The sequence below is a fragment of the Rhinatrema bivittatum genome, chromosome 7, assembly GCF_901001135.1.
Source record: "Rhinatrema bivittatum chromosome 7, aRhiBiv1.1, whole genome shotgun sequence".
Classification (NCBI taxonomy): domain Eukaryota; kingdom Metazoa; phylum Chordata; class Amphibia; order Gymnophiona; family Rhinatrematidae; genus Rhinatrema; species Rhinatrema bivittatum.
The window spans coordinates 43,558,875-43,580,198 of record NC_042621.1 but is presented as its reverse complement, the minus strand read 5'-3'; the positions used below and the strand labels follow the sequence as shown (position 1 = coordinate 43,580,198).

At 45.6% G+C, this 21,324-nt stretch overlaps 1 protein-coding gene across 6 annotated transcripts in view; it reads left to right on the top strand.

Annotated features, from left to right (window-relative positions):
* NFAT5 (nuclear factor of activated T cells 5) overlaps window positions 1–21,324 on the top strand; it is an 852,247-nt gene that overhangs the window by 817,488 nt on the left and 13,435 nt on the right. For 5 of the 6 annotated variants that reach the window (XM_029608298.1, XM_029608295.1, XM_029608299.1 and 2 more), the window contains one exon: window positions 13,391–16,930. The exons of the other annotated variant lie outside the window; for it this stretch is intronic. The gene's annotated coding sequence lies outside the window, so the exon portion shown is untranslated. Of the gene's footprint in view, window positions 1–13,390; window positions 16,931–21,324 lie in introns of those variants that run through there. 6 annotated transcript variants of the gene reach the window in all.

Below are 21,324 nucleotides of genomic sequence, written 5' to 3'. Positions count from 1 at the left end.
CTACCTGCATATCCCGATCCATCGGGACCATCAGTGCTACCTACGCTTCAAGGTTCTGGGACGACACTTCCAATTCCGGGCTTTGCCCTTCGGGTTAGCCACGGCGCCGCGGACCTTCACCAAGGTGATCGTAGCGGTGGCAGCGGCGCTCAGATGGGAAGGAATCCTTGTCCATCCCTACCTAGACGATTGGCTGATCAGGGCGAAATCCCGAGAGGAGAGCCATCGGGCAACCAACAGAGTGATCTCCCTGCTGGAAAGCCTGGGATGGGTAGTCAACCTAAACAAGAGCTGCCTACAGCCTTCCCAATCACTAGAATACCTGGGAGTCCAGTTCGACACCCAGGCAGACAAAGTCAGCCTCACCACCAAGAGAAGGTTAAAACTCCAGACGCGTCTACAGTCCTTGATGGGAGCCAGCCTGCCCATAGCTTGGGACTATCTGCAGGTTCTCGGTCTCATGGCATCCACCCTGGAAGTGGTACCCTGGGCGAGGGCCCATATGAGACCACTACAACGCTCTCTCCTCTCTCGATGGAGCCCACGCTTCCGGAATTACTCCGTGCATCTACCTGTACCAGCCAGACTGCAGGCCCAGCTACGGTGGTGGTTGCAGTCCAACCACACGAGCAGGGGGTCGAAGATGTCCTCCCCCACGTGGACTCTGCTCACCACAGATGCCAGCCTGAGCGGATGGGGAGCTCACCGCCCAAGGGCGGTGGAACAGAAAAGAGTCAGGGTGGAACATCAACCGTCTAGAGGCACGGGCAGTCCGATTAGCCTGCCTGCGATTTGCTCACAAACTGAGGAACAGAGCAGTCAGAGTGATGTCCGACAATGCCACCACGGTGGCATACATCAACCAACAGGGCGGAACCAGAAGCCAACAGGTGTCCCTAGAGATAGCCCTGCTGATGGCTTGGGCAGAGGCGAATCTCCAGGACATCTCCGCCGTCCACATTGCCGGAAGGGACAACACCACGGCAGACTTCCTCAGCAGGGAAAGCCTAAATCCGGGAGAATGGCAGCTGTCCCCCACAGCCTTCCAGATGATTGTGGATCAGTGGGGGACTCCAGACATGGACCTATTAGCAGACAGGTCCAATGCTCAAGTACCCAGATACTTCACCCGCAAGCAAGATCCGTTCTCTCACGGGATCGACGCCCTGGTTCAGCCATGGCCTCCAGGGACCCTGCTATACGCCTTTCCACCGTGGCCCCTGCTGGGCACCCTTATACACAAGATTCAGAGGCACAGAGGCCTAGTTCTTCTAGTGGCACCAGACTGGCCAAGCAGACCCTGGTACGCGGACATAAGAAGACTACTGACAGAGGAGCCCCTTCCCCTGCCTCCTCTCAGGGACCTGCTTCGTCAAGGTCCCATCCTCCACGAGAATCCGGCTCAATTCTCTCTTAAGGTCTGGCCATTGAGAGGGCTAGTCTGAAGAAAAGAGGTTACTCGGAGCCGGTGATAGATACACTCCTCCGAGCTCGCAAGTTTTCCACATCCCTCACCTACATAAGGATCTGGAGAGTATTTGAAGCCTGGTGCGACACTCATGGCACCAATCCACATGCGACCACAATCCCTATTATTCTGGATTTCCTGCAGGAGGGGCTTCAGAAGGGTCTCTCCCTAAGCTCCATCAAGGTCCAGGTGGCTGCGCTGTCTTGCTACGGTCCCAGGAGGGATGGCAAGACCATTGCCACGCACCCAGATGTTTCCCGATTCCTGAAAGGAGTCAAGCACATTCGTCCGCCACTGCAGTGGCCAGTGCCCCTGTGGAACCTCAACATAGTTTGGGATTTCCTCACGGGATCCACCTTCAGCCCCCTTCAGCCTGTCTCTCCGTTCACTAACTTTGAAGATGGTGTTCTTGCCGTCTGTGTGTTCCGCACGCCGCATCTCAGAGCTACAAGCGCTGTCCTGCCGTGATCCCTTTCTGCGAATCACTCCAGAGGCTATCCATCTTCGCACGGTTCCCTCTTTCTTACCTAAAGTTGTCTCACAATTTCACCTCAACCAAACCATATCTTTGCCAACCACGGCGGGTTTGCAGAAATCAGAAGAATGGCGTTTGCTACGCCATCTCGACATCGGCAGATTGCTGCCCAGATACCTGGAAAAGACAGAAGCAGTATGAAAGACGGACCATCTGTTCGTCCTTCACAGCGGGAAGAAGCAAGGGGAAGCGGCCTCTCGGCCCACCATAGCCCGTTGGATCAAAGAAGTTATCAGAGCAGCCTACGTAGAGGCCGGAAAGTCACCACCTCTGCAGGTCAAGGCTCATTCCACCAGAGTGCAGGCGGCCTCTTGGGCAGAATCTAGGATGCTGTCGCCTGCAGAGATATGTAAGGCGGCGATATGGTCCTCCCTCCATACCTTTTCCAGATTTTACCGTCTGGATGTCCAGGCCAGGGAGGACACAGCATTTGCGAGGGCAGTCCTACGCGGTCCTCAGGCAGCCTCCTGCCCAGTTCGGGAGTAGCTTTTGTACATCCCACTTGTTCTGAGTCCATCTGCTACACGCTAGGAAATGTTGAGATTACTTACCTGATAATCTCCTTTTCCTTAGTGTATGCAGATGGACTCACCATCCCGCCCGGCTGCCAGTATACATGGATCTTTGCCACTTCCAGGTAAGAAATGTCATTTCTTACACGAGAGCGTCCATTCTGGCAGGTGTCGATGCCTTCCGGTTGGCAGCGCTGGCGGTCTCCAGCTACTATCAATCAGTCAGGGGAATCCTGTTTCACTAATTCATTGATCGGTCAGTACACATATATCCATAACAGCTTTTGCAAGGAAGATTACTGAGTTGCTTCACTTCCTGTGGGGGTATATGTACCCATGCTGACGTCAGATCCGTCTCCAACTGCTAGCATGAGCACACTATACCCACTTGTTCTGAGTCCATCTGCATACACTAAGGAAAAGGAGATTATCAGGTTAGTAATCTCAACATTTGGTGTGGTTGTTCCTCCAAGGCCAGATATGGAATCCCCATTAGCCAATAATCAGCCTGCAATGGTATCTGGACCCCCAAGACCGAGCCCAACAGAAGTTGACACTGCGCCCAAAACTGTTGGATCCTAGGACACTGCCACCACATGTGCCAAAAAGTACCTGTTTGTGAGCATTTCCTCCAACAAAGGGGAGACCTGCCAGGCATCCAGCGTGCCACTCACGCCGGAGGATAGTGCCACCTATACAATAACTTATAATTGTTTTCCATCATGGACGCAGACATTGAATACCATCCCAGCATTTGAAAGCACTCCTCCCATTTATCCATACTCCACTGTGTCCCAAGGCTCTTTCCCAGAGCCGTTTTCTGCCGAGTCTTGGTAATAAGCAATTGGTAAATTTTTTAAATACCTTTTGATATCCTGCCTGTCAGGATACAGTACCCCTCAAAAGGCGAGCGAGGACTCTGATGGTCCTGTCTAAGGCCCGTCGAGGACAAAAAATGTCTAAGTTGTGCATAAGCTAAGAAATCCGTATGGGGTAGCTCATACACTGATTGTAAATCAGAAAAAGGAACGATCCCTTTATTCTAGAGTTGGCCCAAATTAGTCAGGCCACAGGCCTCCCATTGTTGAAAAATTAAATTCTCCTGGCCCATGGGGAATTCGCGGATATGTCGTATATGTGACAACACCAAATATTTCTTTACCCCTATTAATGCTGATTTCCACCTTTTCCAAATAGCAAGGGTAGTTTGAAGGCTTGGAAGTAAGGAGGCCAATTCTCTAATGTTATTGCTCATTGGCCAGAAAATAGCTTGCAATGGGACTACCCCAATCAATGCCTGTTCTATCAGGACCCACTGCTTAGGAGTTTTTAATTCATGACCATCAAGTATATATTTTAATTAATGCATTATTGTGTTTAATTATTATTAAACACAATAATGCATTAATGAAGGTAATCCTAGGCCTCCCTCTTTACGTGATTGGTACAGAGTCTGTCTCGCTACCCAAGGAGGGCATTTATGCCACACAAAAGCAAATATCTTGCGCTGAAGTGGTTGCAGTAGCCCTGTCGGGAGTAGACAAGGAAGCGCCTGAAACAGGTAGCTGATTTTAGGTAACAAGGTCATTTTGATCGCAGCCATCTGACCAAACCACGAAAGATTAAGCCGTTCCCAATTATCTAACTCCCCCTTTAGAAGAGTGAATGAGAGGGTCATAGTTTAGTCGCACCAGACGATCAGGCTCTAACCTCAGATTAATACCAAGGTATCAGATAGGACCCCGTGTCCATTTAAAGGGAAAAACCCGTTTGGCAGATCGCAATAGCTCGGGAGAAAAATGAGCCGGAAGAATTTCTGATTTATCTGGGTTAACATGGAGGCCAGATAGTCTCCCATAGCTCTCCACCAGGGACTTTGCAGCTGGGACCGATACCATAAGCTGTTGAAGGGATAAAATAACATCATCCAAAGATGTTTGGAGCCCTTCGTATTGCTTCAGCCAGGGGCTCCAAGCTAAGCGCAAAAGGGAGGGGGGACAGGGGACACTCCTGCCTGGTACCACGTCTGATAGGAAAATTGGCAGTATAGCCATGATTCACTTTTAGGCAGGCTAGGGGTTCGCGATATAATTCCCGTACCCAAGTGGAAAAGGTCCCCCCAATCCTACTTTGGCCAAGACAGCAAACAAAAAAGGCCAATAGACCCCGTTGAAGGCCTTCTCAGCATCTAATGTCATAAACACCGCAGAGCTCCTCTTCGAGTTAGTGATATAGATTAAATCCAGTAATTTCTGTATATTATCGGCAGTAGTCCGGCCTGGAATAAAACCAGCCTGATCTGCATGTACAAGCTGGCCTATTTGTCCCCGGAGACGGAACGGTAGGATCTTGGCCAGTATCTTCAAATCAATATTTATAAGGGAGATAGGCCTATAGGAGGCACAGCTGTCACAATCCTTCCCAGGCTTCGGAATTAAGGTGATCCCCAGTACATTACCGAAGGAAAGATGTTTACCCCTCTCCCGAAGGTTATTGAACATGGCCGCGAGGGGAACCCTCAGGATAGTGCGATATTTTTTTATAAAACAAGGGTGTGTATCCATCTAAACCTGGGGATTTTCCCACCTTCAGGTCTTTACTGGCCCAATCAATTTCTAAGGGTGAAATTGGTTTACCCAAGGATGCTTGTTTCGGAATAATGAGGCATGGTAACGGTATGCTGGCCAAAAGGATGCTATGTTGGCCTCCGCAGGTTCCACCTCCGGCTTATATAACTCCTCATAGTATTCCTGAAAGCATTGCCGGATCGCATCTTGATTCAAAAGGAGTTCCCTGGTATCTGACTTAATACTATGAACAAGGGCTCTTACACGCTTAGCCTGCAACCACCTAGCCAACAATTTACTATGTTTGTTCCCAAATTCGTAATATTGTTGTCGCAAAATATCCAGTGCTTAGGCTGTGGTATCCGCATCTAAAGCTGCTATCACCTCCCTCTTTTGAGTCAACCACCTTATGGGAATACCTCCAGGATTGCTTTTATGCCTCCCCTCTAGTTCGCTTAATTCCCAAACCAGTGTCTCCCGACGGGCCAGTCGTCATTTTTTACGATGCGTAGCAAAACTAATACAGTGACCTCGGATAACGGCCTTCATGCCTTCCCATACCGCTACTGGGGATTCCCCTACCATAGTGTTAGTGGAAAAATAATCCTCTAGGGCCTCATAAATCCGGTCTCCATAGATTGGTCTTTTAATAAAGAGTCATTAAGCCTCCAGTACTTGCGCCCAGCATCCTGAGATCGTAATGAAACAGACCACCATATTGGGGCATGGTCAGACCATGTGATGGGCTCTAAATCCACTTTAGAAGTATCACTGACCAAATCTTTAGTAACCAAGAAATAGTCAATTCTACTATAGGTATTGTGGGTGTGGGAATAGAAGGTATAGTTTCTACTATGTGGATAATTTAGCCACCAGTGAAACACCACCACCAAGTGAAACAAATGTAAGAGGCGAAGAAAAGCCCACCTAGCGCTCCCCAGGCCTCGAGAGGCCTGAGCTGACGTGTCTATAATGGGTGTAAGAGGGATATTAAAATCTCCCGCTATTATCAAGTTTGCGTTCGGGTAGGCGACTAAACGACGTGAAACCTCCCTTAGAGTCTCAACCTGCATTGTTGGTCTACAATATATGCTCACTAGCACCAATGGTACATTAGAAATTGTAACCTGCAATATAAGAAAACGGCCCAGTGGGTCACAATATTGGTCCTGAATTTGGACTAGCAAATTTTGCGCAAAAAGAATGCCCACCCCACTATACCGTAGAGATGCCATGGCCGGCACATATATTTGTACAGGAAAACGTCGGGAAATAAGTAAACGTTCATCCCTATGGCGAAAATGAGTTTCTTGGATGAAGGCCACCTGTGCAGAGAGCCTCGAGAGTTCCCTAAAGAGCTTCTGATGCATGACCGGGAAATTTAACCCCTTAACATTAATAGAAATACAATTAATGTCCACCATCTATACCCCTATGGGCTCCAGCTCTCACTGATCCCCCCAAAGAACAGATCCAGAACTCCCCCACCATTTCCCAACTCCATATCTGATAATGAAATATCTCTCTTGTGACTGACATCGCTCCCCAAATACCCTTCTCCCCCCTGCCCCACCCACCCATCCCTTATCCCTCCCCCAGAACCCCTGTCCCCATACCAACTCTTCCACACCCAGTGTGAACCTCTGTCTTGGATGGCAATCCCCCTCAACCTCCACCACCGTGCCTTCTACTTAGATCATTAGCGAACATTGAACAATTTAAACTCAAAATCCTAATGCAATAGTATGAAAAGCAGACCCCCTCTGCCCCCTGAACCGCACAACCTAACTTTTCAACAACCAGGGAGCACAGATAACACAGAGAGTCCTGGGTTCGTCATCTCGCTCCACTACTAGTCTCTTTTATCCTGATCAGATACTCCCTCAGATGGTGCTGAGGCTGAGTCCCCACCCCATAAAGTACAGGCAGTTGGGACCCACAGAGCGTGTGGAGAAACATCCCTACATGTCGGTATGGCCTCCCAGCACTCCAAAGTCCCAGATCTCAGGTGGGCCTCCCCTTGTCTACGTCGTCCGTATCCACCGTATTCCGAGTGAGGCGCCTTCCACCTTTCCCCACACGCTGTCACTGGGGCTGATTCTGCACTGATATCTTGACTGGCGGCTGTTCCAGGGTAGAGACGTCAATTCCCACAGTCTGGAGGACTGGAATAGCCTCCTGCATATTTCTCACCTGCATTGTAGTTCCTTTAATCGTAAAGGCTAACCCCCAAGGGTAAACCCACCGATAGCGAAAATTTTCTTTGCGCAAAAGGGCAGTGAGCGGCTGAATTTCTCTCCGACATCGTAAAGTAGCCGGCGCCAAATCAGTGAAGAGCTGCAACTCGTGACCTTCCCAACTAAATGGGGACACCTGGTGGGCACATCGGAGCAGGTTCTCTTTTACCAGATAACTATGAAGACAAGCTATTATGTTCTTAGGCGCATTCTGAGGGGCATTGCCCGGTGCACCCTTTCTATCACAACTTCAGTCCTGCGTTGGGGCTCCCCGCTCTCCACGCCGGTTGCTAACAGCGTGGCACAGATTTGGCGGGTCATGTCCATAGCATTGGCATAAGCTGGCACCTCTGGGAGGCCCCGAATGCGAATGTTTGCACGACGAGACCGATTCTCCAGATCCTCGAGCTTAAGTTGCGTGTTTTCATACTTTTGCTGCAGGTCTCTGATATCGGTAGAAATCGCCACAACTTTTAAAACCTGCCCCTCCACAATACTCTCTGCATCTTCCACACTGCGTCCTAACTTACGCATGACCCTGTGCAAATTCTCTATATTGACATTAACTTCATCTTTTAAGGACCAGATATCGTTTTTAAGTTCGGCAAACCAATTATCAAAGTCTGTTTTAGTAAGAGCATGCAGCACCTGAGTTCCCTCCTGCTCAGGAGATGGTGAGTCAGGGCGCTCGGCCCCAGTGTGCTCGACTACTTCTGTTCCCAGGGCAGCAAAGCGGGAACCGGAGGGATCATAAGAGAACTTGCCCAGATCTACTAACTTCTTGCGGCTGGTCATTTCGATCTTCTCTGTATTAAACACTTACTGTACTTCTTAGGGGTGGGGAAAGCAGGGTGGCAGAACTAAACGACCATAGCTCTCTGTGTCAACCTATCTTGATTAATTATTCAGGAAGGAATGGCACTTACCCGGGCCAATGCTGTGGTTAGGTTCTTCGTCCTGTCAATTCAGGAGTGGCGTGTAGTTGTTAGTATTTCGTTGAGATTTGAAAGTCCTCTTCTGGATTTTGTGATTGGATTTTTAAATTTTCCTTTTAGATTTTGCAATGTAGATTTTGCAGCGTAGATTTTGCTGCTTTGAAATTTGCTACTGAAACTCTTCTGCTTAGAGAATGCTGCTTGAATTTAGCTGCATGAATTTTGCTGTTTGTATTTTGCTGCGTAAAATTTGCTGCATATATTTTGCTGCTGGTATTTTTCTGCGTGAATTTTGCTGCTGGTATTTTGCTGCGTAAAATTTGCTGCATATATTTTGCTGCTGGTATTCTTCTGCGTGAATTTTGCTGCTGGTATTTTGCTGCGTAAAATTCGCTGCATATATTTTGCTGCTGGTATTTTTCTGCGTAAATTTTGTTGCTTGTATTTTGCTGCATATATTTTGCTGCTTGTAGTTTGCAGCTGAGATGGTGCTGTGTGAGTTTTGCAGCAGATAATGGATGACAGTCAGGGGGGGCCCACCGGAGAGTGCTCAAAAAACCACGGCAGCCGCGTTTCTGGACCACAAAGAATAGCTCAGTCCTGAAAAAGTGTCCTCTTGGATAATGTATTCAATATTGAAGGCCCTCTATAAAAGAGCTGCTCTCCCCCAGTTCAGGGCGATGGCTAAGTGTCTGCAGCTATCTTCCCCGTTCTTGTGTCCCTGCTGAGCTGTGCGCTGCCAAGATGGCTGCCAGGAAAAAAGCTGAGCTTATGCTGGCACTCTCCCACAGCTCCCCAGCTGCTCCACGGACCACGCTGCTGCCCCAAGAAAGTCCCGAGTTCCCTTCTCCTACTCAACCCGTCCATGCGACCAAAATCGCGATGGTAAGGACCGGGATATCAAAGACGCTCCTTATTGAAATCTTAAAGTAGAGCTTTAAGGTTTTCCCACGGGTCCAATGGCGGTCAGTATGTCGAGAAAACAGGGGCTTTGGGCGCTGGCAGCCTGCTTGTCCCTCGGCAATCAGCACTGCATAAATTTAATGTAATTGTAGTTAGATTAGTGCTATAGGCAGCTTCTCAAAGCTTTCTGCTCAGGCAGGCCTGCGTCGAGGGTTAATTTCTATTTTTGCGGCTAGTTTCGCGGCTAAGATGGCAGCCGGGAGAGCAGAGAAGCAGTAGCTGCACTTACTTCCAAAACTCCCGACCCGCAGCGAGTATCACCCTTGATGGTGAGCGAATTTTGCCCATGTTTCGTGCCCAAGCCGGTGGTGTGCTGAAAATCAGATTTTAGAGACTTTTTCACAGCAAATGTATTAATCTATGAAGAAGCAGGGCTGGAGCTTCAAGCACTAGCAGCCATCTCTTCTCATGGCGAACAGCGCCCCCCCCATACCCCTTATGTTTTAACTGTTAAATAAGACATCTAGGTTTAGTTTCCTAAGCGGGCTCCTGCTGCATTAGTAATCTGTGTTACACTGGAAAAGGGGAAAAGGAAGTGCTTTTGCAGCTAGAAAACTCGGCTAAGAGCTGGATCACTTGCCACCCCAGCTGAGCTCTGTGCTTGTGTTCTCTGCAGTTTTATCATGCAGTACCACTTGTAACCAGTAATCCATAAAGACACCTAGATCTTTGTCAGAATCCTGACTCCTGTCTTTACCATCCTGTTTATAGATGGCAACACATCTGACAGCACATTATGGTCATCTGTATCCAAGCTCATTTGTTATCTTCCTGCCCCATGCTAGCAGGCTACTCATGTGTTCGTATCGTCAGTGAAACTTACTATTTAATTTTGCATCATCTGCAAATAGAGCAACATGGGCTTGTGAGAGCACACTGGTCCCTTATCACAGTATGTGATATGCTCAGTATTTTGTCCTCTTTAAACAGTCACTTGGTATAATTCTTGTTGCCAAAGACTCTCTGAAAATTCTAATTTTTTAAATTACATCTCTTAAGTTTGTGGCCTGACCTTGAGTGCAATCCAATTCATGTCTGTTATCACCAGAGATGCTATCCAACGTTCAGCTCAGATTCTGATTTCCCCTTTCTCTCTGTTGACTGTACGATTCTCAAATATTAGAAAAATCTGTATAGGGTAGACTTGCCAGAAAGGGTGAAAAAATGGCAGGGATCTTTAAAAAATGAAGAATGCTTGAGTTTAGAAGTTTGCTTTAGTGCAAAAAACAAATACAAAATCTTGCATTTGGGTTGTAAAAATCCATTTGCCGCTATTAGGATATTTGAGAGGATAAAAGTTCAGTTACAGAGTGTGGTAATACACTTCCAAAATACTCCGTGGAGAAAAAAAGGAAAAGAGAGAATTATATAATTGACTTCAACAAAGTAAAGAAGGTGCAATTTTTCATAGAAAAATAATTGTAAGGGCAAGGAGTCATGATACAAAGTTGGAGGAAAGTTAAAAGGAAATACTTGCTTGATGTGGGTGGTAGGTGGTGGAAACCAATGTTGTGACCTAGATAGTGAGCATGCTTGGGACAGATGCGGAAGGCAGTGTTGAGAGACTGGATAAAGGCCGTGGAGAAGAAGGTTTTGATGTTTGCTTCAGTATGGGAACTTGTGTGCTCATTTACATAGAATACATCCAATGAACACTCATGCCTCAATAAATCTGTTAAGTCTGTAAGGTGTTCTGGGAATGGTAGAGTTAAGACAAGAAAACTGACTTGAATAAGGAGAGCATGCAGGCAGCCAAGCTTGGATAGCTGACAGCTGGGAGAGATCTTTAGCTAGAGCAGTGTAGATTGGAACAACTGTATGAGGCTGTTACTCCTTTTCTGTCCTAATCTACTGTTACTGTGTTACTTGCTGCTTCTCAGACCTTGTCGTTTACTTAAATACTGAGGCAAAGAGCCACACACTCCCTGAAGGTCAGATAGTATTAAAAGACTGGAGGCAGGATGCCCGTAATTGTTTTCCAGGAGCTGTACACAGAACTTTGCAACTGTGTAGAATGGGATGGTTCCCATCCTACTGCCACCACAAAGGACTCACTCTTGTCATTCTCCCTTGTTTTCTCCATCTTTCTTTTATTAGCTTCTGTATCTGTTCCCTTCATTACCATCTCTTCTCTTTTCACTCTTCTATGACTTTTGTCACATATGTTTTTACCTGCACTCCATTTTCCTCTCTCCTGGCCTTTCATTCCTTTTTCCCCATCACCACCCCTTATCTCTAATATCTCCTTTCACATCCCTCCACCTTTCTTACCCCTTACCTCCATTTCTCCCTCCTCCATCTGCTAACCTGAGTGGTGGGAGCCCTTCGTGACACTGGTTGACCATTCTGCATCATCTATGCTGGCACATGCTGCTGCCAGCACCTGTAACGGAACAGCAGGAGCATTCACAGCCACTGATAGAAGAGGGAACATTGGTTGCTGGACAGCACTGACCTAGCTTACCACCTTTTCTCCGTTCCACATTTCAAGCTGTGTGTGTGCAGGATACGGTGTCCAGGCTTTCCTTTATTTATAAACATTAAAGTGGTGGCAGCATGCTTTTCTGGTACGCATTTTATGTATTTTTTGGATGTTTCTAATTGTGATCCATTTAGGACTAAGGCTGTGTAACATAAATGTTATAAATACAATTCCATCATTTCCCAAAGTTAGTCTCAAACTGGATTACAAGAAATATAAATGAACAGAGGCAATTGATCAGCTTACAGTCAAATCAGAATTTGTCATTAATGAAGCATTGGAATCCAGCATCAGAAAACCCTTTTGTGTCCCTCCCTTATCGAGGGTTCAGGAATTCACAGATTTCATTGGGAACCTAATATAAGGTAATTGAGCTGACTAAGGCCTGGATTTATCAAAATGCGGTAAGTACCGCATGCGATAGCAAAAGGGGTGTGTTTTATGCTAATACAGCATTTATCGCAATTTGCGCTAATTACCTGTGTGAAGAGCTAAGTTATCACAAATTGTGATAAGTGCCAGACCTGTTGTATTTCCTGCATTCAACCACTGGGGGACCATCTAATGATCAGAGAGAGAGAGGCCATAATATCATGGCCCATAGGCAGGTATTTGTATCCCTATGGTAGGCCCACCTAGTAAGTCGAGGTGGGGATTAGGTAAGTGTGAAGGGGGTTAGGGGCCACTTTGACATGCTACGTGACACCTACGAACAGAACAGTGGTCTCTTGAGAAGATTTGCTGGCCTTCGGAGTGAGGAAACTCACTCCAAGATGAGATTTGGGCAAGGTTCTCTCAACCTAGCTTGATGGACTCTCTACCTGGGTAACATCAAGCTAGGTTGAGAGAAACTTGCCCAAATCTCATCTTGGAGTGAGTTTCCTCTCTCCGAAGGCCAGCAAATCTTCACAAGAGACCACTGTTCTGTTCGTAGGTGTCACGTAGCATGTCAAAGTGGCCCCTAACCCCCTACACACTTACCTAATCCCCACCTCGAGTTACTAGGTGGGCCTACCATAGGGATACAAATACCTGCCTATGGGCCATGATATTATGGCCAGTCTCTCTCTCTCTCTCTCTCTCTCTCTCTCTCTCTCTCTCTCTCTCTCTCTCTCTCTCTCTCTCTCTCTCTCTCTTCCCCCCCGGCTCTGAAGCTGTCAATTCAGCTGAAATCGGACTTACGGGAGACATCGCAAATGGCGATGAAATGTTACCGCACAGTCACGGCAGCTAACACATCTGAAAGAGGTGTTGTTAAAATCGGCATTATGGCTGTGCAATAGTTCTTCGCAGGCAGGCTAACCCAGTCCACTCCTCCTATTTTTGGAATTTGCATCGCACCATACGATATGGTGCAATCGCATGCGGTAAACACGTTTTTGCATGCGTTAAAGGCCTATCGCATGCGAAAACGGGGCTTTTCGCATGCGATAAGCCCTTAACGCATGCGAAAACGCCTTACCGCATTTTGATAAATGACCCCCTAAGATTGTAAACTCCATGGAGCAGGGACTGTCTCTTACGTGTTTCGCTGCTTAACTCTTGTAGTGCTATAGGAACGCTAATTAGTAACTGAGCAGGTTAATGCTAGAGCAGGTTTCATAAGTGGATGTAATCATTTTTATAAACATCTTTGTTCTAGGATCAGTCTCTTTGAGCTGCTAAAACAAAGTCCCATTTTGTGTTTTTAGGACTTCGGTGGGGAAGATGGAGGAGGATGGTTGAGAGGATGTCCCTCCAGCTTTGTGACTGTATGGATTAGAAGATATGTAAATAGAATTGTCTAGGCTGGAGTAGACATCTGCTAAAGTGCAACATCTATTGGATTATTCAAGGCAAGGCGGCCACAGAACTTCAAGACTCCTACAAACATCAGTGGATGAGAACTGTTACTTTGCTCTCATTTCCCAATGGATTACAAAGCATGGACCCTCGTTTGTTATCGATGTGAAAAAAGAAGTGTCCATTGTCCTGTGCATTCTCTGGCCTTGGTTCCAGGCAGCCTTTTTATTGTCTTTCTTTCTGTGTGATAGGGATTGTGAGATAGAAAACTACGTGTCTATGACACAAGCCCTGCTTGAAGAGCTTTAATTGCAAAGTGAAAGAGGTAGAGTGCAGTTGAAGATGGGACTTGCACACTGAATGGCGGTACATGTGGCTAGCACATTTCCCACGCAAGTGTCCATTGCCGAATTTAGTGCAAACTCCAGTGACCTTTCGTTGGCATAGAAAAAGCCAGGGGATGTTTGCTGACGTCATTGACTTTTTCTTGATTCCAAAATTATAGATCTTTAAAGCCCAGCAGGAGTAGTGTGTGGTTGCTATGCCTTGATATAATGTACTTGGTATCCCTTTTGTTTTGCTATGTAAATATTCTTATAATGAATGTTCATTCTTGAAACGCATATCTTGAGCAGGTCACAACAAATCCCCACAACTCTGCTATTGCACCTATCTGCAGTACAGAAAAAAAGCTGGTGAATCTTGCATACCTTTTATGCTTGATTTGCTTGTTTCCTCTGGGTACTTATTCGAGTGGTATAGAGATTTTCTAACACTGTTTCCTAGTTTCTCACTTTTACACCTCTCATGTCGTTAGGCATGTCTGTTCCTTGGCTGTCTTACTCATACACAAGAGTGGTTGTTTGTAGTAATACAGGCTTATTGTCAATATGAAGGGAACTTTTAAGAAAGAGACCAATGCTTGGTCATTTAACTTTGAATACAATTTTCAATAGTTCAGGTTTCGGATGGTTTATACCTAATGTGTGTTTCATTTTTTTTGGAAAGCTACATTTTGTATTTAGGGAACGATATCTTATTGTGCTATTAGTACTAAGTACAATAGCATAAATATTAAACTTTATATACATATATATAAATATATATATATATATTACATAGATAATATACCTATATTATTTTTGCCACATATTTTTGTGGTACATTTTGTGAGATTACCTGACATTACTACATCATAGCGGCTAATGTTGGGGGGGAGGGGGAGAGAGAGGTTATGTCTTTGCTAAGCATTTAAGTACTTTTTGCAATTTAAATGTATTCTTCTGGCCATATTCTTGATCCAGGGACTCCCAAGAGCAGTAGCTTTCTGGAAGTCATGTGTCTATCCCAGTGGATGAAGTACTGACTCAATCAGCTTCTATGTTCTCATTTTTATTGAGCGTGTGACTATTTAATTTATAAATATACAAAACTATGTTTCTAGTTCATCTATTTGTGTGAGCTTTTTCATTCTTGCTCATCTTCTTGTCTTTCAGTCTTTTATTAGGATTCACAGAATGTAGGAAATCTGTATTAAGTGACTTTGTTGTGTTTAATGCAAGACCTGCACCAACCCCCTCTTCTGCTAGAACCAGTGAGATACCCTGGGAGGATTCTCCTTTAATAGTCCCCTAGGACGAGTTGTGAGTTTAAGCATCATTACCCAAAGCATGATATTTCACTCTGCTGGGAAATACGATTTTAGATGATTCGTTATACAGTTAAAGACCACCTTTTCTCTTTCATTCCTGCAGGGTAAGTGGTTTTTAAAAACTCCTCCTCTTTACCCACTTCCAGCATGAATCTTTAGATGAGAGGTACTGATTTTATCATGATTCCAGTCATTATACTCAATCCAACATGAGGAGTGGGGTCTGCAAAAAATCTATAAAAACATAAGTTTAAAATATTTTAAAATGGGAAAAGGCACATAAACATCTTTGCAATAGAAATGAAATAGGGAATAATAGAGCCAACTGGTTTCCTGTTTTGAGGTATCAAGGCAGCTAGTACTCGCCACCCCCCAAAACAAAAACTTCTTTAGTCTAGAGTTAGGGGACACACAGAGTTGCAGGGGGGGTGTGTGTGTGTGTAAGAATGCTGTACCCTTCCCTCCTCCAACTGCTTTCTCCTAGGGTTGAGGGAATTGCACATTCCAAATGTGATTTAGTTACAAAATAGATTTGTCTTATGTCTGAAGGATTTGCTCAGTTTGGGAGGTACTGCTGCTAATCAGTGTTCACAACTGTTACAGTAAATTAGAAAACTTCAGCAACACCCTGGAAAAATGGTCCAGAGATCTCAATCATAATGTGAGCCATGTTCTTTTCTCTGCATACTGCACTAGTCTTTTTCCTGATTTTGGCCATTGGTATTTATCTTCAGCCTTTTTGTTTCCTTTTCTTTTTATGCCATGCATACCTTTAATGGCTGAGGAGTAGGTGTGGACAGGGTTGTAGAACAAGAGGTGGACACAGACAGCTGAGGAAAGGGTTGTTAACTTTACATTACATTCACTAGTGTTGTATTAACTGGCCAGATTGCAGAAAAGTCTGAATTCATTGTGTGAAAAAAGTGAGTCGTTGGTAGATGTAGACAGCTTTACAACACACCAAGTGACATTGGTTTTCTTGTCACTGTTATCTCCCTTGCCTTATTAGGGCTCAGTATACTTATACTATGCATATGATCTCAGTAATTATAACAATAGATGACTACAGACAACTACCAACCAGCCCAACCCATTCTTCTTGTCCATATGTTCAAGGATTTAGCCCAGCTGCCTGTGGTAGCAATTGCTTGTACAATTTCTCTCCTTATCCAGGCCCAAGTTTGTCTTTTGCAGCTTGGGCAGTTGAATATAAATGAGGCCACCGAAAGGGAAATATATTTTCTTTGAAGCGTCAAGTGCAAGAAGTGTTATTTGGGAAGTGATGAGAGCTTTTCTGATGCTGGATAGCCAGTCAGGCTCATGGAGCAAAGCCTTTGTTTTAACTCTTTCTAAGTCACATAGGCACACTGTACCTCCTCCAGAGTTGGTTATATGGGTCCTTTCAGGTGTGTATATAGTCAGTACACAAATGATTAAGCAAGCTCCTATTGTTTGAAGATCTTACTTATAAACCCAACAGCTTTATAGTACTAGGTTTTGCAGCTATAAAAAATAAAAGTAGATAGTTCCAGCATATGTAATTTTATTACTAATTTTCACTCAAATTATGCTATTTAAATTATTTTTGGCTCATAGAAATTTGTCTATGTGGTGGATAAAGAGAAAAAAGCCTGGAAAACTTTGGTCTAGAAATAATTTTGTCTTTCACTGTGGACTGGTAATGTTTAAGGATGGATACTGTGCAAATACCCCAAACCAATGTTTGGGTTCTCATAACAGTTTTGTTGTTAAACCATGAATTCAAATATGAATTAATAAAACCAGTTCATTGTTGACAGCAACTGGCTCATGTGTAATTAGTTTTCTGCATTAATTTCACCAATGCCCTCTGTGAATGCTAACACACTAAGTTACATTTATTTGTATTAGCATGTCTTTTTCTGATGTCCCTTCTATTCTCTTTAAAGCACACACATTATATCTCCATATACATTTTAATATTACTTCCACAGTGATGTTTGGTTAAGGTCAATTATATAGGTGTCTAAAAGCCTCCTCTTCTCCCTTGGAAAGTCTTCTGGAAAAAAGCCACCAATTTAATAAAATAGCCTGAGTGAAAAATTCACAGGAGCCTTAACTTTCTGCTTAACTGAATGCCATTATTTATTTATTTGAGTGTTTTATATACCATTGTTCCAAAAGAAGATCCAACGGTTTACATTATCGGCATTCATATTCTTGGTCAACAAACCATACTGTGAGCCAACATTCACATTCTAGGTTAAGTCTAGTTAAGAACATAAGAACATGCCATGCTGGGTCAGACCAAGGGTCCATCAAGCCCAGCATCCTGTTTCCAACAGAACCAAACCAGGCCACAAGAACCTGGCAATTACCCAAACACTAAGAAGATCCCATGCTACTGATGCAATTAATAGCAGTGGCTATTCCCTAAGTAAAATTGATTAATAGCCATTAATGGACTTCTCCAAGAATTTATCCAAACCTTTTTTGAACCCAGCTGCACTAACTGCACTAACCACATCCTCTGGCAACAAATTCCAGAGCTTTATTGTGCGTTGAGTGAAAAAGAATTTTCTCCGATTAGTCTTAAATGTGCTACTTGCTAACTTCATGGAATGCCCCCTAGTCCTTCTATTATTCGAAAGTGAAAATAACCGAGTCACATCTACTCGTTCAAGACCCCTCATGATCTTAAAGACCTCTATCATATCCCCCCTCAGCCGTCTCTTCTCCAAGCTGAACAGCCCTAACCTCTTCAGCCTTTCCTCATAGGGGAGCTGTTCCATCCCCTTTATCATTTTGGTTACCCTTCTCTGTACCTTCTCCATCGCAACTATATCTTTTTTAAGATGCAGCGATCAGAATTGTATATATACTTAATATATAAGCTGTAGGAGATATAAGCTGTATAGTTGTAGAATAGCAACTAGTTCATATTCATATATTTTTTTAGGTCGACACAACAGTAAATAGCAATTCTGATTCTGCTAACATTACACTATACTTCGATTATTACTTGTTCTCTCCACTGCTATTGTCTCTGGTATTGACATTGGAAATCAGCATATTGGTATTTTATTTAAATCATATGCATTTCTAAAGAGCCAAGTTTTCAGTTCTCGCTTGAAACTCTTTCTTTCTGTTATCTGATGTAAAGACTCTGGAAGAGAGTTCCACAGCTTGGGGTCCACTATGAAAATATTCGGTCTTTTATTTGCATTAGGTGTGTGTTCCGAGTAGAAGGCACCAATAGAAGTCCTTTCTTTTGTGATCTTAGGGCTGTTTGTGGAGTGTATTGTTGAAATGTCACTCCTAATAAACATGGGTTAATGTTGCTGATGATATTGAAAATTGGAGTTAATACTTTGTAGTGAATTCTGGACTGTACAAGAAGCCAGTGCAGTAATATCTGTTGCGCCGGAGGTCCCCACCGTCGGCAGGCGGAGAGGGCTGATGAACAGAGGCCAGCTGGAGCTTCACCAATACCAGCCCTCGTTCCCTGTGGGTTGAGCCTTTGGGTGCCAGGGCTGGCTGGACTTAGGTGTGCATCTGTATGCAGTCGAAGAGGAGATCAAGTTCAGCCCAGAGACAGCAGGAGCAAGATGGTACAGTCTTACACTGGACAAGGTAGTGTCCTGGAGACTCGGGCGCCTAAAGAACGAAGGCACACGGGGGCGCCTGAAGAAGAGCAGGCTGAAGCCTCAATTGACCAAGTCCAGAAGGTAAGCTGAAGAGGCATCGAGGAACAGGCTTGAGTCAGGGCTGGCGGCAATCTGGAAGCAGTGGCAAGCAAGGCTGTGGTCTGATCACGGAGATAGTCTAGAGGCGTAGTCAGGCAATGCAGAGGTCTGGGTCTGGAGAGAGGCAACGGCATAGTCAGGCAATGCAGAGGTGAGGCAATAGCATAATCAGGCAATGCAGAGGTCTGGGTCTGGAGAGAGGCAACGGTGTAGTCAGGCAATGCAGAGATCTGGGTCTGGAGAGAGTCAATGGCGTGGTCAGGTGAAGCAGAGGTCCGGGCTTGGAGAGAGTCAATGGCGTGGTCAAGTGAAGCAGAGGTCCAGGTCTGGGGAGAGTTAATAGAGTGGTCAGGCGAAGCAGAGCTCCGGGCTTGGAGAGAGTCAATGGCGTGGTCAGGCAAAACAAAGTAAAAGTCAGTGTAGGCAATCCGAAGAAAGATGCAAGGCAAGAGCGTAGAACGAAGAGTTAGGAACCAGGATCAAACGAGGAACAGGAAAGAGACGAATCTCTGAGGAGGCAACGAGTACTCGACCAGTAAGGAGACCTGTTGCAAAGGCAAAGCTAGGGAGTGGAGCCTTGGCTTAAGTCCGCTGACGTCATCATCCAGGGCCGTGGCTAAGTTTCCGCCGCGATCTCTACTTAAGCCTTGAAGATGCGCGCACGCGCGCCTAGGGAGGGGCGCGGCGCCAGGTAGCAGCATCTCTCTACGGAGAGGCCCGACATGAAGCAATGGACATGGTGGCTGGACCAGGGACAGCAACTACGCTGGAGGCACCAGGGGAGGCCCGAGGACAGAGCTGGCGGCCCACCGCCGCCAGAGAGGAGGAACCAGGAGCTGGAGTTACTACAGAGAGGTGAGGGAGCCGTGCCGCGGGTCTTCTGTGGACGGCACACATAACAGTGCCCCCCCTTTACGCCCCCCTCTTGGAGGTCGGGGTTTGCCCGGATGGGCACAATGAAAGTGCAGGAGGAGGGTTTTGTCCAGGATATTTTGATCTGGTTCTCACGCGTTTTCTTCGGGACCATAACCCTCCCAGGAAAGGAGGTATTCCCTCCAGCGGCCCCTACAGCAGACGTCGAGGACTTCATGTAATTTTGTAGGTCGTATCAATCTCAGCCAGCAAAGGAGGTGATTCAGGAGCCTTTCAGTATGGCCAGGACAAGACCACTGGTTTTAGAAGAGATACATGAAACGTATTGTGTATTCCCAGCATAGGAGGCAGCCGAAGCTGGTATGTAACTGGTCCAATGCATTGGGTGACTGAACATAAGAACATAAGAAATTGCCATGCTGGGTCAGACCAAGGGTCATTCAAGCCCAGCATCCTGTTTCCAACAGAGGCCAAAACCAGGCCACAAGAACCTGGCAATTACCCAAACACTGAAAAAGGCCTGATGTACCTTGGAGCAAATCTCTGAGAAGGTATCTTGAGTCAGATATACCAAGTGCTTAACCAGACTTTCTGGCTGGGAAGAAATTCAGGGGCTGAGCGTCGGTGACTATCAGCAGATCTCTTGGCCCAGGAATTGGCTTGACCTAAGCGAAGATTCATCTGTTCCTATAAAACCTTAAGGGCTTCCGCAGTAACCTGCGCCGCAGGAGAAGGCACCAATAATGGTATGGATAATGGTGGTCGTGGTTGTTTCCCATAGATGATGGAGAATGGTGACATGCCTGTAGCAGTGGCGATGTGGGAGTTGTGAGAGAACTCCGCCCAAGGAAGTTCAGACCAATTGTCTTGGCGGTCATTGATGTAGGCGCAGAGAAAGGCATGCAGACTAGCCTTTTCAGCCGTGCCAACTACTGCTCTTCCAGCCAAATAGCAGTCACTTCCAACCATGCCCTGCCCGCATGAATCCCATCAGCTTTAGACTGCACAACAGGCCTGAAATTAGCCCAGGCCCAATCTTTTCATCCCTGTGATTCTGCTGTACAGCAGGACAGAAGCAAAATTTGAGGCATAGTATCAGATACCAGAGGACCTCTAGGTTCTCCAGATTGTGGAGTCTGGATCCCATTTATGTTCTCCCAGCTATGATCCCCCCTGCATGTTGCTTAAATTTTAATCCATATCTGCCTCACTTGAAACAGGGTCCTCCCATTTACCTTATCAGCAGCTCCAAGAGTTTTTACCTGCTGCCTTAATATGGCAGCTACATGACTTCATTGCCAGGGGATTCAAAATCTTTGCTGTACCTGGCCGACTGGCTAATCACAGTACAATCCCAAGAATAAACGATTTTTTTCTCTGTGTTGTTTTCTACATGTCTGACCTAGTACCTGCTCGAGGGCCTGTGGTCAGAGGCAGTGTTTGTTAGTGAATCCAGCATACCCAGTAATATTGCTTATTAAAAATAAAAATTAAATTTTACATTTTACATACACATACTGTCCTTATAGCATGCGACAACATGAACAATTCTTGTTGCATTCAGAAGTATGGTGGCAACTGCATGGGCCCACCG